This window comes from Atractosteus spatula, chromosome 9 (genome assembly GCF_055471065.1).
Source record: "Atractosteus spatula isolate fAtrSpa1 chromosome 9, fAtrSpa1.hap1, whole genome shotgun sequence".
In the NCBI taxonomy this organism is placed as follows: domain Eukaryota; kingdom Metazoa; phylum Chordata; class Actinopteri; order Semionotiformes; family Lepisosteidae; genus Atractosteus; species Atractosteus spatula.
The window spans coordinates 23,120,405-23,135,061 of NC_142714.1; the positions used below are offsets into that span (position 1 = coordinate 23,120,405).

The 14,657-nt window shown below is 39.2% G+C and overlaps 1 long non-coding RNA gene across 1 annotated transcript; it reads left to right on the forward strand.

Annotated features, from left to right (window-relative positions):
• Positions 1–4,033: 4,033 nt before the first annotated feature.
• LOC148828430 (uncharacterized) lies at positions 4,034–14,456 on the forward strand. The gene is made up of 4 exons (XR_016091689.1): positions 4,034–6,452; positions 10,122–10,258; positions 10,542–10,646; positions 12,414–14,456. It is a non-coding gene; the product is annotated as an uncharacterized LOC148828430 (long non-coding RNA).
• Positions 14,457–14,657: the final 201 nt, after the last annotated feature.

The following is a 14,657-nucleotide window of genomic DNA, read 5'->3' on the forward strand; positions in this document are numbered from 1 at the left end:
GTATGCTGAAGGGGAATCCTTTATTGATTTACTTTAAAATCACTTCCATTGAGGTGGGGGTAGGGGGTTGGGGGGGGCAGAGACTTTTCTCTTTGTTTCTCTTATCTTGAACCCTAGTATGCTTTGATTTTTAAATGACATTGTGACAGAATTGCTTGCAGGTGTATTTCCCACACCCACTCATGGAATGCACACACCCTGCCGTCGCCTCCTCTGTCCATCCAACAAATTTGAGATTGAGAATGAGCTGCAAATGCATTTCCCAGGCTTGGACAGCTAAGTAGGAAGCTTTTGATTTTAATTGGCAGGTTTTGCTTGAATTGTTGCAGGTAGAAACCAAAAAGTACTTCTTTTTGACAGGTTTAGGAAAAAAGCCAAATTGCCCTGCCTGCAAAGTACCACTTTTTTGTGCAGTAGGTTTTCTTACTTTATGCAGTCCTCAAAGGCAGTGTAGTGTCCTGATGGCTCTAGGACTCTTTATCTCCCAGCAGGTCACTCTGAGAATTCCAGAGCAGTCTGCTGCTTGTGGAGAAATGGGTGGAGAACAGTTTTTTAGGCACAAACATGGCAAGAATCAGGTGTGGTTGTGGAAGTGAAATCAAATGAATGATTTTAATTTCAGCATACTGTATATACTATATACAGTACATTTTTTTTTATTTTTTCTAGAGTTCATTTGAGTTAAACCTGTGGAGAATTATTATGTCAGACCAAAAAAAGCAAACTAATAATCATCCCTAATAGACTTTTCTGAAAGGTTTAGAACAAGCTATAGCATCACTACACCGTATATAGTATATACAGTATGGTTGGCCCCACTGGGACACAGTTCAAGTTCAGATAGAGTTACAGCAATTTAAACATCCCTGTCTATGTACTGCACATACCAACAGACTGAGACAGCAGTGGCTGCTTCTGAGGCTTCAGTGATGTCTCCCCTCTCCAGACAGGTTTTTAAGGGATTGATCTTGATGGAAGACTGCCCCTAAGAATCTGTTATAAAATTAAAAATCTCATTCATCTGTTTTTTCCCTATTGTCTTAATGATCCGAGTGCTGGCTGGAGGAAAGACCTCAATATATGCTTGGCTAATGGAATTCAACAGTCTGTTGCCATGGTTCCCAACCCCAAAGGGGAAGATGGGGAAGTTTGGCTGATTATCTGAACAATGGTCTTATTTTGGGTGGTTCCTCCTTTTAGAGATTGTTTTCAGAAAAATAAAATATGCGTAAGCATAGAAAAGGAGTGAAGCTGAGAGGAAAGGAGGCTGAGAGTTACAACTGTGGGCTTCAGGGCTTTGTCTGGACACAGAACCCGTGGCCTAACCTACATTTCTGTTAAGTTAAAACAAACAGACTTAGCTGTTTAGAAAAGCTATTGTAATTGCCAAGGATGGTTTTCTTTGGAGAGGATGGAATATAAAGTTATAATATGTTATCTGTACCGTTTTTGACTAGTTTGGCTTTGTATTTTCTCCTACACCAGTTAAAGACCCTTTGGCATCTTAGTTCCATTACAAGCTACAAGCTTCTTCACAATGAAGTATGAGGCAAATTAAGAAGTAGTTGCGAGCTTTTTCCAGCCAGTATCTCACAAAGGTTGTTAATGCTCTACATGTGAAGTCAGAGAGTTATGTAATTGGACTCCTCACACCTTCTCTTAAATCTTTGAAAGATTCAGTGTCTTGTGAAGTGTGATGGCAAAAACATGCAGCACCTAAGTCATTGTCCAGTGCTGTTCCTTCTTGAGAATAACTTCTCTCTTAAGCGCCATGCCAAATTTAAAAGAGGTGCTTTACTAAAGAGGTTTAATGTATGTGTGAGGGAGTGGTAAAATTGACCAGTTCGCAAAACAGATGGATCATTGAATAAAATGTAATGTATTAAATTAAATTGTGGCAAAGGTCTCAGGTGTGCCCTGGAATCAGACATCTACAAAAATGTTGATCGGGAGTTTTGTGAAGCCATTTTCAGCGTTGAACCAAATATTAAGCTGTTCTGTTCACTGAAACGAGTTCACATTTCTCATTGCAATTCCAGTCAATGGGAAGAGGAGTATTCATCATTTAAACTGTAGTTGCATGTCAAAATACAGTATGTTATTTCTTGCAATATAAGACCATATTTTTTCAAATCATTTTTGTGCCTTATCACGTCATATCCACAGTGGTTTACAAATGTACAAAATTATAATTATAATTGTGACACAAGCTGAAAAATGTAGGAAGCATCGTCCTGTGGTGTGTGTATGCTGTCACCAATTAATAGCGTGTAGCTGTTTCAACAAAGTGTGCTGTTCCTCCTTCTTGCATTTTCAGCAACAGCAGCTTTTAATGACTTTTCATCATTTCCCCTTTTAAAGACAGTGGCTGTGTAGAGCTGTTACAGCAGATATTGTGTTTGTTTCTCTGGATTTGCTCTAGAAAACGACTAGCCAGTATTACAATTCCCTAAACAATATGACTGTTAGACTTACAGCAGTGATAGAAAGACCAAAAACTAGAAAGGTTAATAAAACACCAAAAGGAAACTGAAAATGAATAAAAGGACCTGAGAGAAATCTTAAATTCAGTGAGACGTATACAGGAAACAGATGCTCTAGCCGAAACTGACATTTAAGTATTTGAAAATAAGCCCAAGATAAATTTTTCCATAAGATAAAAAATAAGACCAATAAAAACTCTTTGTCTTCTGTCCACAATAAACCACATTAGGTAATTTTACTACAAGATGCTTGCTTAAGATCTAATGTTTGGAAACTGAATAAGTTTTATTTAGCAAGATTTGCTATTTTTATCTAGAATGAAATGCAAAATTTATCTCACTTTTTCAATTAATTCACTCGCTTAGAAGTCGACACATTTGTGAGCAGTTATTGTCTTTCCAGTGTTGTGCTGATAGTCCAAGATCTAGCGATATTCCATCCATTATTTTTCTAACTTCTTCACTGTAGCGGGTGAGCCGGAGCCTATCTCAGCAAACATCAAGCACACACTCACACAGGGTGAATTTTTCCAGAAGCCAATTAACCTATCACTATGTCTTTGGACTGTCGGAGGAAACCGGAGCACCCAAAGGAAACACGGGGAGAACATACAAACTCAATGCAGATAATATCCCAGGTCCACAGTTGAACCCAAGTCCTGCAAAGCAGCAGTGCTAACCACCGCACTACTGTGCTTCCATCTACCTATATTCATGTGTTATTAATAATTGTATCAGTAACCATTTACATTACCAAAGCTTCTCTAGTGTGGTGCTGTCAAGTCACCAGGCAGAGATGGAAACTGTCTTAGCATATCACTAAACCAAAATGAGTAGACAAATCTCATGAATGTGAAGCAATGTTGAAAGAAGAAAACTAAGTGCAGTGGGCACACCCGCCACAGGGAGTTCAAAGTATTCAAGGTTAGGTGCAGAAGCAAGAGATCTCATGAAAATCTGACATCAGTCCATTCCTCAGTGTCATGCAGTGCCTCCAAGACAGGAACCTGTGTCTGAAGCTAGAAAACACAGGATAATTCCATAAATCCAGACTATGACCGACTTTGATATTTGGCCGAGGAACGTTTGGGAAGCTCCAACCTTGTTGTTTTTTTCTCCTAAGAAACTTGGCAGCTTTTCATACCTGTCAGTGGTTCCTGTCTTAGCGGCTCGTCAGTAAGTGACCCTATCATTCTGACCACTAGGACGTTTTATCCTGCACATGCTTTTCCAGCTTTTTGCAGGGCTTTGCCAGTGCTGAATGATTTGTAAGTCACCCTGTACCTTGAAGAGACTCGGACCCCTAAAGCTAAAAACGTATTGGTGTCATTTCTGTCCTGGCCTGCTGTTCATTCCCTTTGTAGACTTTAACTTTGATCAAAGGGCATTGAGGAAAGCACACAATAAAATGAGCCTAACATGAAACAGGAGATAATAATATTTTTGTATCCAGTGTTGAATGAGTGCTGTAACTGTGAGAGGATATACAACTACGAGAACAGATGTCTCTAATAAACAGAATACTGAGAAGTACAGTATGTTGAACATTACTTCTTCTTCTTCTCTCAGTACAGGGAGATTTTGTTGGTTTGTATTTTGAATGTGATTCGGGATTTAGCAAGTCCTAGTCAGTGCCAGAAGAGAAAACAAATAGAAAGAATGGACAGGAAAATTAATGGAGATGTGGTTACATTTTGGAGACAGGTTTCTTCATGCTTGTCTGCAATTGTAGACAAGAATCTTCCACTCTCTTGTTGAATGATAAATTTATCACTGGTGTTGGTCTTTCACAGCAGCAGAAACAGATCTGGTTGGCAGCCCTTACTGTAGCTGAAAAAACTGTTGGCATTTTGTTGGAACAGTAGAGGCACAAAGTGCTGATCATCATGATGATGCTGTCAGATCTTTATTACACTGTACAGCTAACAGTTCTGTTTGATTTCACTTCTGGAGTCTTTTGGTTATAAACATGAAATGGATGCCACTGATAGAGTGGGTGATCTTATGAAGTAGAGGAAATATTGCTTTTGCTCTTAAATTGGGACATAGAAAGCATCACAACATTATGGATAGTGTAGAATGCAAGTCAAGAGAGATTATGTTAAAATTGTACAATGCATTGGTGAGGTTAGAATTGTGTGAACAATTTAGGTTGTAATGTTTCAAAAAAGACATTCCTGAGTTGGAATCAGTTCAAAGGAGGACAGCAAAGTTAATATCTTATTAAGGAATGCCTTGCCCGCATAGGTTTAAGGAACTGAATTCCCTTAGTTTGATCAATGGAAACTACGAAAGGACCTGATTTAATTTCAAGAAAACATGAACCAGAGGGCACAAGTGGAAACTAAGGGGAAGTGTATTTAAAACTGAGCACTTGTACCACTCTTTACAAAAAGGGTTGTGAGAGTCTTGAGCCAGCTACCCAGCCATATCACTGAAGCCAATACATTGGCTTCCATCAAGAAGTGGTTGAATGACATCCTCAGATTGGTCAAATGAGATAAAAGGGCCAAATTGCCTTCTCTCATTTTTTTTGCCTCTTTTAGTTTCTGTGTTCTAACACAGTATTGATTAGAATAAGTGAAAGGACGTGGATTTCAGTAAGGCAGCCTTGGCAAACTCCAGAGTTCATTAGCACTGTGTACAGAGTGAAGAACCCAGATGCGCAACTTGGTGACGAAATGTATGTCTACGTATTTATTGAACAAACTCGCTTTCCCCCTCCAAAAGAGACTTTGCCTCTTTGATTCGGTGGTTAAATTATAACTGTGCCAGCTGAGATTGCTCATCACTGACATTTATGAAACAAACAGGATTTCTCATTTTGCAGCTGTCCTGAAGGACAGCCAGCCTGCCGCCTGTACTGGAATTCTGATGCATGGACTATACATAGATGCCACCCTGTCGTCAACGCTCATACATACAATCTCCTTTCTCATACCAACATGTATGCCAGCCTTAAAGTTTGTTTTTGACCATTGTCTGTCTGATGACCTACAGCTGCTGTAATGGGAGTACTTGGCTCAAATAGTAGTAAGCTCAGAAGAGAAAAAAATGATTTATTTTAGTGGTGTTCCTTGCCAAAATGTTGATTTCACAACAGTCACAATACTATTTTTGCAGAGTGTACCAGAACAGTGTTATTTCCAGTTGGGATTACAGCGATATTCTGTGTTTCAAATTGTAGTATCCTTTGCACTCTGGATGAAAACAAGCTGTACGAGGATCATATTGCTGCAAAGTGGCTTTTGACTTACTGTAATATACTAATGCACAATGAAAAGGTAACTGTGTGTGCATCAGTAGCTTGCGGGACACATATAATGTTATTTACATCTTACATATTGTAGTGAGCAGATTGTCTTCACTAATACTCCAGACAAACCAAGAAAACACTTTTGAACACTTTCTGGTAGGTATTCTCATGTGTTTGACCCATCCGCACGATAGGTCTCATTTAGCAGTGGTTACAGCATGAGAAATTCCAGGAATCCATAATCTGTGCATCAGCAGAATGAGTCTAGTTTGTTTGAAAATGATCTGCATGTTCAGGGGTAACATAATGATAATCGAGAGGTGAAATCTTCATCCTTACGTGACCTGAAAACCATCTTAAATGGTGTAAGGAGGGCGCAGTGTTAGTCAAAGATGAATACAGTTTCATTCAAGTGAAGAGCTGTGGTGTTATGCTAACTAGTTCACTTTTAAAGCCAACATTTAAGGGGGGTAGAAGTATGATGATAAGGAAAGACATTTCCTTTGACAGAAGAATACCTTTGCTGCAGACTGGGTGTAGTTTTACTGTGTCGCAATTACTGCCAGAGTTCATGAGTAAACAGTTTTTCCATTCCAGCAAGCCATGTTGATTTTTCAACACGAATTCGCCACATGGTGCTAGAACTCCAGTGATGTGACTTCAAAAACACAATGCTGAGGACCCGCAGCTGCCAGGTGTTTCTCCTTAGCATGGTGAGTATAGTAGAACATACTGTATGTGGGACAAACACTGACCAACGACATGGGCAGGGGAAAATCATAGCTGCCCATCCTAATTACTTTTAAAACACGGGATTAAATATATTAAATCTGAGTGATGCATTTCTTTTGTGTACAAGTCTGGAGTTTTTGGTCATGCTGAATATGCTGAATACATGCTCATGTGTACAAATAGTGTGAAAAGAGTGCACTAATGATTGTAACAAAATGTGCATGGTAGTTGCAAGCAAACATTGCAAGTGAGCACTCTTGTAAAGCAGGTAGAAACATCCCTAGCCAACAGAAACAGGTGCCAATACCAAGGGAGAGAGGGCAGGGGACCCCAAAGGACAGGTACACGGAAATAAGGCAACCTTTCATAGAGAAGAAAAAAGAAAGAAATCATCTCTAGATATGGATTATCCAGTATACAGCACTCATATAGCACTGACTCTGTCTTCTGAATCTTTCATTTACAGGCTGTTTCCCTGCTTTTAGCCTGTGAAAATTCACCAGTTTCTAACATTTCTGAGTATCGTAGAACAAACCCTGTTAATTTCACGAATGGCCTTCAGGGTAGATTTCTATCATCACAAATGTTTGTTTTTTTAAAGATTTGTTTTCTCATTTAATATACAGCACATATTTTTAAAAACATCAGCACAAATCCAGAGCAAGAAGGCCATCTGGCCTGTCTAGCTTGTTCATTACTGTGCTTCAGAGATCTCTGCACATTAAAACACATCACTTTTGCTTTGGAAGTAAAACGATTTGGTATTTATCCAAACCTTTTCACAATAAAAGGAAACAAAACAAAACACTAGCTCTTCCATTGAGCTCTAACACTAAAGTTATTATTTGATCAGTCATAGCCACTGACAGCTATATGCTTACCAATTCCATAACATAAATCTCTGTTTTTTTATGTCCATGGCTCTTTGGCTAGTCACTTCTCTGTTCCCTTACCCCTCTGAAAATGCATAGCCGAGTTCAAAAGCCCCTCGGAAGCTTCAGCTTCCTGTATTTGAATGTCACCAGAACAATTGCCTTCCACCATTTCATCAGGTGACTGGGGACCACAGATCACTCCCCACTGCCTTCTGGGTAACACGGTTCAGACAAGAGTCTCCTCCTTGCCTGAACCTACCACGCTCTCATAGCCATTAGTAGCTATCTTATCCATCCCTTTTGCCTTCCTCAAAGTTATAGGCTTTGCCAACATGATTGGACAACTTGTCCTAGACTGTTGTTCTGTTGTTCTACTAGTGTATTGATAAACTATGTACAGATAATACCGATATGACAGATGGAGAATGCATTTGTGCTTCTGTAGCTCTAACCCAACAGGAGACCTCTTTTTGTTTTCATGAAAAAAGAATAGAAAGGCTTTTTCTTTTCTTTCGAAAACCAGGTCATTCTTAATAAGATGCTGAACCTCACGTAATCTGATCTACTTACAGAACAGGCTTATTTTATTCAGGTGTTATAAGTGGCCACAAAAGGCCGGTATGGCATTATTTGAACTATTATCGATTCTTCAATCTAGACATGCCAGTTGCCCAAACCACACACTCGTTAAGTAATTAATGCAAGTCAGATGGGGCTCTAGGCCTTCCTCGATAACTCTGTAACTAATAACATGTGGTTTTATTGAATATCTGGCACATGATATACTTTCCACACTTGACAAAACACAAAGTTTTGGTGTATGCAAAGAAAATATTAGATGTTGTCAGTTGCTCCATCCAGGAATTGCTGACTCGGTGCTATGGCAAAGATCATTGGAGGTTGTAACGGGAAAAAAAAGGAATTTCCTGAATTACAGATAAAGGAAATAGCAGAAATTGGGATTTTTTTTGACAGAGAGAGGATAAATTCTTTAATAGAGCTTACAAAATGAAAAACAGATGGGGCTACAGAATCCAGGTCACCCATGTGAGTTCAGTAAGACTGACTTCCTGACATCCCTTGGAGAGGCAGCAAGCCACTTCCTGTTTGGAGGAGGGCTCACATCTCTTTAGGCTTTTCACCTGTTAGCTCCTATGAGCTGGATCTAAATAGTACCTTGGTTAATTGAATTAATACTGTAGCACTTGTGGAATATAAAGAAAAACTACCCAGCTGTGTTGTTATGTGGATGAAGCTGATACCCTGGCCTTTTTCAAGAAAAAGCTGGATAACGGTAAAATAGAATTAATGCATTGTGGATTTTGGTTTGTTTAAAATGCAACACAATACTTGTCAGAAAAAAAAGAACAGCTGGATGAGATGGGCTACCAGGATGGGTAGAATGGCCTCCTCTCATCTGCAATCACTCTTAAGAATAGTTGACATTGTGGATAAGTGTTGTGTGGATACTACAGTTTTTTTTAGACATGTCAATTTAAAAGATTAATAAAACATGATATGTTTTGTGCAGAAACTTCCCGAACTGAAAAATGCTTTCAAAAAACAATTTATTTGAGGAGGCAGATATTGGGATTGGTTTAGACAATATATCTTGACAGCACTATTTTCTCCAGGGGTGAAAAGAGGGGTGATCTTCTCTTGTGTCATATTGCAACCTGACAGAAAATTCTTATCTTCTTCCCGACATAAACATGAGAGATATTGTCCAACAAGTCATCAAATATGAGCATGTATAAATTCCAGGTTTGTAGACGATTGAACAAGGTGCTAATTTATTGAGGGGACAGTGTTTATGCCCCTGTCTTCCAAAGTGTGGATTTTCCACTGGGCTGCACTCATGAAACACTTCCCAGCACATACATTTGTCTTTAGTTTTTCTTTTGTTGGGATTGGTTTCTAATATAAAAGCAACACCATTGCAATCCAGTCACACAAATATGTTTGTGTAAGACAGAAGTCCCCCTAGTCATTTTAAACATTTGCAGGTGATTGGTTAAAGTCATGGGGCTCATTTTTGCTTTTTTAGGAAGTGTGGATCTGTGAAAAATACTCCTGCAAATGTACCTCTGATGATCTAATATACCTGTTACAAGTAAACAACTTCTTTTCCTTTGTTCCTCGTGTTTCTCATGTCTAATGATGGGTTGAACCAGCATCTATTGGTGGTTGAATAGGATTCCTTCCACTGACATGCAGGATGTTGGTAGCAAGGCTGGACAAGTGATTTTGCTGAACAATGGTGTCTAAATTTGTTGCTTAGATGGATGTCACAGATCCTTCTCATTCCGTATGAAATGTACTTATATTTTATGTTTGTGTACATTTATTTGCCCTGTTCACATTTTTTCACAAAATAATTACATTGAGTCTTGTATGTGTAGTAATGAGTGAAGAACCGCTGCTTTATACTGTAGCTTTAAATTCTTCAGGCTCCTTCATTTTCAAAGTCTTTTATTTATAGGCTGTATACCACTGAAAAGGTTTCAACACTGGCTTGGCATTTTCTTTTTTATCCAAGCACTTCTCTAATCTTGACGCACAAAAAATCACTTCACAGTGATTACATTTGTCAAACTGTGTGGGGATTTTTGTGGTAATGGCTACATGCCCATTGAGAACTCATTGGAGACTGACAAACACTTGCCACAGCCCAGAATTCCTTTTTTCAGAGGGGATCTTTCTGTAGTCGAGAAATGTGCATCATTTTATATTTTTTTAACACAAATTGTGAAGCACATCTTTATCCCTTTGCAGAGTGTGAATCTGAGATCTGAAGACACACTCGGGGGCAGTGTGGTGGCACTGTGGCTAAGGATCTGCACCTGTGGCTGGAAGATTGTCGGTTCGTATCCCATGGCCGGCAGAGGAATCCTACTCAGCTGGGCCCCTGAGTAAGGCCCTTAACCCCAACTGCTTTAGGGGCACTGTATAAATGGCTGACCCTGCACTCTGACCCCAAGCTTCTCTCCCTGTCCATGTGTCTCATGGAGATGAAGTTGGGGTATGGGAAAAGAAGAAATTGTATATGGACAATAAAGTGATCTTATAAAGCCTTTAGGTGTGCAAATGAAAGCCAAAAGGAATGTGGGTTGATGTATACTGTGTCCTGAAAACAGATGTGTGTGAGATTAATCCAGTCCTTTTCCTCCTGTGATAACTTTTCAAAAATGGCAGGTTTCCTGAGAGCAGAGGCCTACCACAGCGGTGACAAGTTATCTCCCAAAGGGGCCAGGACTCTGTGGTAGACACCTGTCGGAATGAACCAGATTCATGGAGCAGGTACACTACCCCATTCTGTCCTTTGACAGCTGGGTGCTGTTGAACATAAAGTCTTCTCTGCAGGCAAGAAATACTCTGAAGAAACCATTAACCAAACATATTGCAAAGCTTTTTGCTTCAGCTAACTTTTTGCTAACTTTGAGTAAACTCTTCATTTCATTTCACTTCTCTCTTCCCCATGTTAATGCTGCCTGTTGTCAGATTTTCACCTCTAAACTTTGTAACATCCTCTGGACAAAAGGAGGGGAACACAAGTTTGACCTGAAGCAAAATGCTTAGAAAAAAATCCTACTCTTAATTTCCCCCAAAAATGTGGCTTTCTAAAGCAGGTCCGAGAATGTATGGGAAACTGCTTAGGTTACAGTGGCAATCCCAGTTGATCCTGGAACTCAAACTGGTGATTTGCATCAATCCTCATGCAATTGATACCAAAGAGGGATTCTCCCTGCTAGTACTTGGATCGTTTATGAAGATTTGTGCAGAGTGGCATTTTTTAGGTTTGCTTGATTTGTGTTGATCCGTGCTGAAAGCAATATCATGTGTTTCTCTTGCCTGTGTCACTGTGGCAAATGCAACTTAACCCTCTGTGGGAGTTGATCATGGTCACTCATAGGCAACTTGCTCCACAGTCCCCTGCAGGACAGAGAGCTTTGCTTCTCCGAGAAGACCTGCTGCAGGAGAATTCAGCAGCATCTGGCTTTCCATCTTGTTCTGCGCCAGGAAGAGAACTATGAACCCTCTTACCTTAGTTTCATAAAGATATTAACATCGCTGTAACAGTGTGAGACCTGTTACACTTTCCTTTACTGTGTTCTCCCAGCACCTTTAACAACTAACAGACAGCAGTCTCACTTGTCCAATCCAGTCACCAACAATGAAATATGCACTTTTAAAAAAGCCTTCCTTCCCAGTGCAGTATTTTTTTTAATTCTTGCAATGTGGCTTTTCAAGACTTTTAGAGATATTGAAGCCCCCTTGCCTGACAACATTCTTAATTAGGTGCTAGGTATTCTTAATTAGGTGTACTTTAAGGTATGCAAGGTAGATGGTATGTATATTGATTTAAATGCTTATTCATACTCGGTGACTGCTAAGAGCATCCCTGTAACCACTCTTTGTAATTGAGCAAGTCTTAACATTTTCAGTCATGCCCATCCATGCACCCTGTTAATTTTGAGTAAACTGAAGAGATATTATTCTCAGAGGTGATTACTAGTCTTTATAACCTTGTGGGACACACAATATCAAATTTTGTTTGTGTGCTGGCAGTCAAATCTGAGGGGGGAAGTGGTGAGCTTGTTACTGTTTTACAAAGTCAAAAATCTCGTAATTAGAAAATACTATATATTTAAACATATAGAGCACTGTTGTTACGTATACAGTATATCTCTTTATTGTCTTCCCAATGGTAGTTATTTGACTATTTTAGTTTCTAATGCAGCCAGCCAAACTTCAAAAGAAGAGCCTTGCCTTCTTGAATTTTCCCATTTTCCTTGTCGCCTGCCTTACACAATAATTAGTTTTAAGATCTATCCACTTCAGGAAGATTGTATCATCATCACAGTTATTAAAGAAATTGTGTCAGTTTGCGAGTTTCTCCTGATCTATATATTGGTTTTGTCATCTATTCTTGTCATTCACAGGTATCCAAACCCGAAATAGTTGGTTAAATACATTATGTGATGACATATTTAATTCTTTTTTTTCTTAGAAAGCCCCTATGTCTGTGTGTGAGGCTCAGAGAAATTATTATTTTTTGCTTGGCAGAAACTGAGTGAAGAGCCACAGCAACCCAGCAGACAGGATTAAGCTGCCCCACCCAGGTGATGAGCAAGGTCAAAGCTACAGTATTGTGTTTCCACTTTGTGTCATCTTGCCATCTGTGAGCACATACAGTAGGTGATCTCAGGCCCCGTATTGTGTTTGTGGCTTAGAAAATAGTAACACACTTTGAAGAGCATGAGTCACCTGCAGCAGTGACAATGAGTAAATTCCACCTTCACCAAACCCTCTACTCAACTTTGGCCCCCTCTGTTCCACTTCATAACTGTGTTTGTACCAGATCTTTTAAAGACTGTGCAGATTAGGGCCAGCTTTTGTAATGACTGTCTGAAGAATGACGTGGAGCCAAGTTCAGGCCATGGGCTTAATGAAACACCTCTAACATCACAAAAAAATAGTTATTTACAACATAGATTTTGTTTATCAATCTTTGTGGAGATTACAGCTGTGTTTAGATCTTATCATGGAGATATACTGTATAAAAAAGGCCTGCACTTACAGCATACACCAGTAAAAAGCAGATTGTTGAACTCTGGGAGGCCTGTTTCTTACCCAAAAATTGGACACCAAGTACTGGAAGGTTTACTACACTGTATTTCTCTTTAAATCCCGGCAGTTTTCTCCTGAATAACATGAGACCATTTAAAATATAGCACCAGCCCTTGACCATGTGTTTCTATCTTTCCTAGCAAATATTTTAAATTACTCCTTCATAAAACACAGAGGCCTTGTGTCTTGTCTCAAACTTTTGTATAGTGTTTCGTCTTTATGGAGAAAAACAGTCCTGGGAGCTCTGTAGTGGTAAAAAAAGGTTGATTTTGGCTTGTTATCACATAGGAATGCCTAAAAAAAGGTGTTTGCTAAAGCAGAAGTTATTAAAAGCAGGAACTTTGTTTAGATGGGGAACCCTTCAAAAACCACATTTGAGTAGGGACAACCCAACTACTGCAGAGAGGGAATAAAATGAAAAGTAAACATAAAACAAAAGACTGGTTTTTAGAATGTGATCTGTGCACAGCTGCATAATTTAAAGCAATGAGATTGCTTTCCAATGCCAAATTACACGTGCTTACTATGTATGAGATGGGTTTAATTGGAGAGTGGTCTAAAGAAGTGTGCAGGTTTTATTGTGATGCACCCTCACATTCCTGTGATGAATTGTATTATTTAACTGTAAATTATGTTTTGTAGTTGGAAGGATTTACAAGGAATAACCTTAGACACTCACTGTGCAGACTCCAGGACTGTGCGAAATAAGTAACTCATAATATTCTTTTATAATGGCCTGTTGGCATTTTGTGGCTTTGCATGTGACAGGGCTATCTCACTTTAAAAAAAATGAGTTTCTCAATGGCAGGTTCGCTCTCCGTCTTCGTTCCTTTCACAAGAGACACTGGGATATCTCTGTGCTCCGGTCTGCTCTAGCCCTGATCTTAACAACTTCTGATAAAAGTTTGTCAGCTGCTGGATGAGATAAGAGAACTAACAGAGTGAGCATATTTTCTGTGTTTGTTCTCCCCTTTCTCAAACAAAAGCCAGTAGAAAGACAATGTCTGCCTACGCATTGCTCAACGCCACCATTTTACATTGGTTTTTTGGCTTAAAAGCATAACATTCAAGTTTAACAGCTCTTGGTCCTCAAAAGAACAGGTCATACAGTTGTTCTAACATCACTTACTTGAAATGATAGTTACAAGAACAGCACAGTGGTGTTTACCATTACTGCCTCATAGCTCCAGAGTCCTAGGTTTGGTTCTGAAACAGGGTGTCTGCATTGAGTTTGCATGTTATCCCCGTGTTTACATGGGGTTTCTGGACTCTCACCTCCAAAGTCCTTGCAATGGAATGGGTTGATTGGCTACTCTACCTTGTCCCTTTCAGTGAGGGAACAGAGAGGTGTACATCCACTTTTGGCTAAGGGATTATAGAGAAACAGAACTCAAGAAACCAAATGGCCTCGTCTCATTTGTGGCCCTTCTAATATTCAGATATGTAGTAGATAACAGACGGTATGTAGCACTAGTTGGGTGCACATTTAGTGTGTCAAAAAACACTAATAAAGAACTTGTTTTTGTAAATTCTAAACATCTCATAACTGAATTTGTGATCATACTAAATAATAATAAATAAATGCTATTAAAAGCATTTTAATGCTTTTGTCATTTTTGTTTCAGATTGTTCTCCAAATACAAAAAAATGCAATGCTAATGAATTGAACCGTTAGAATGA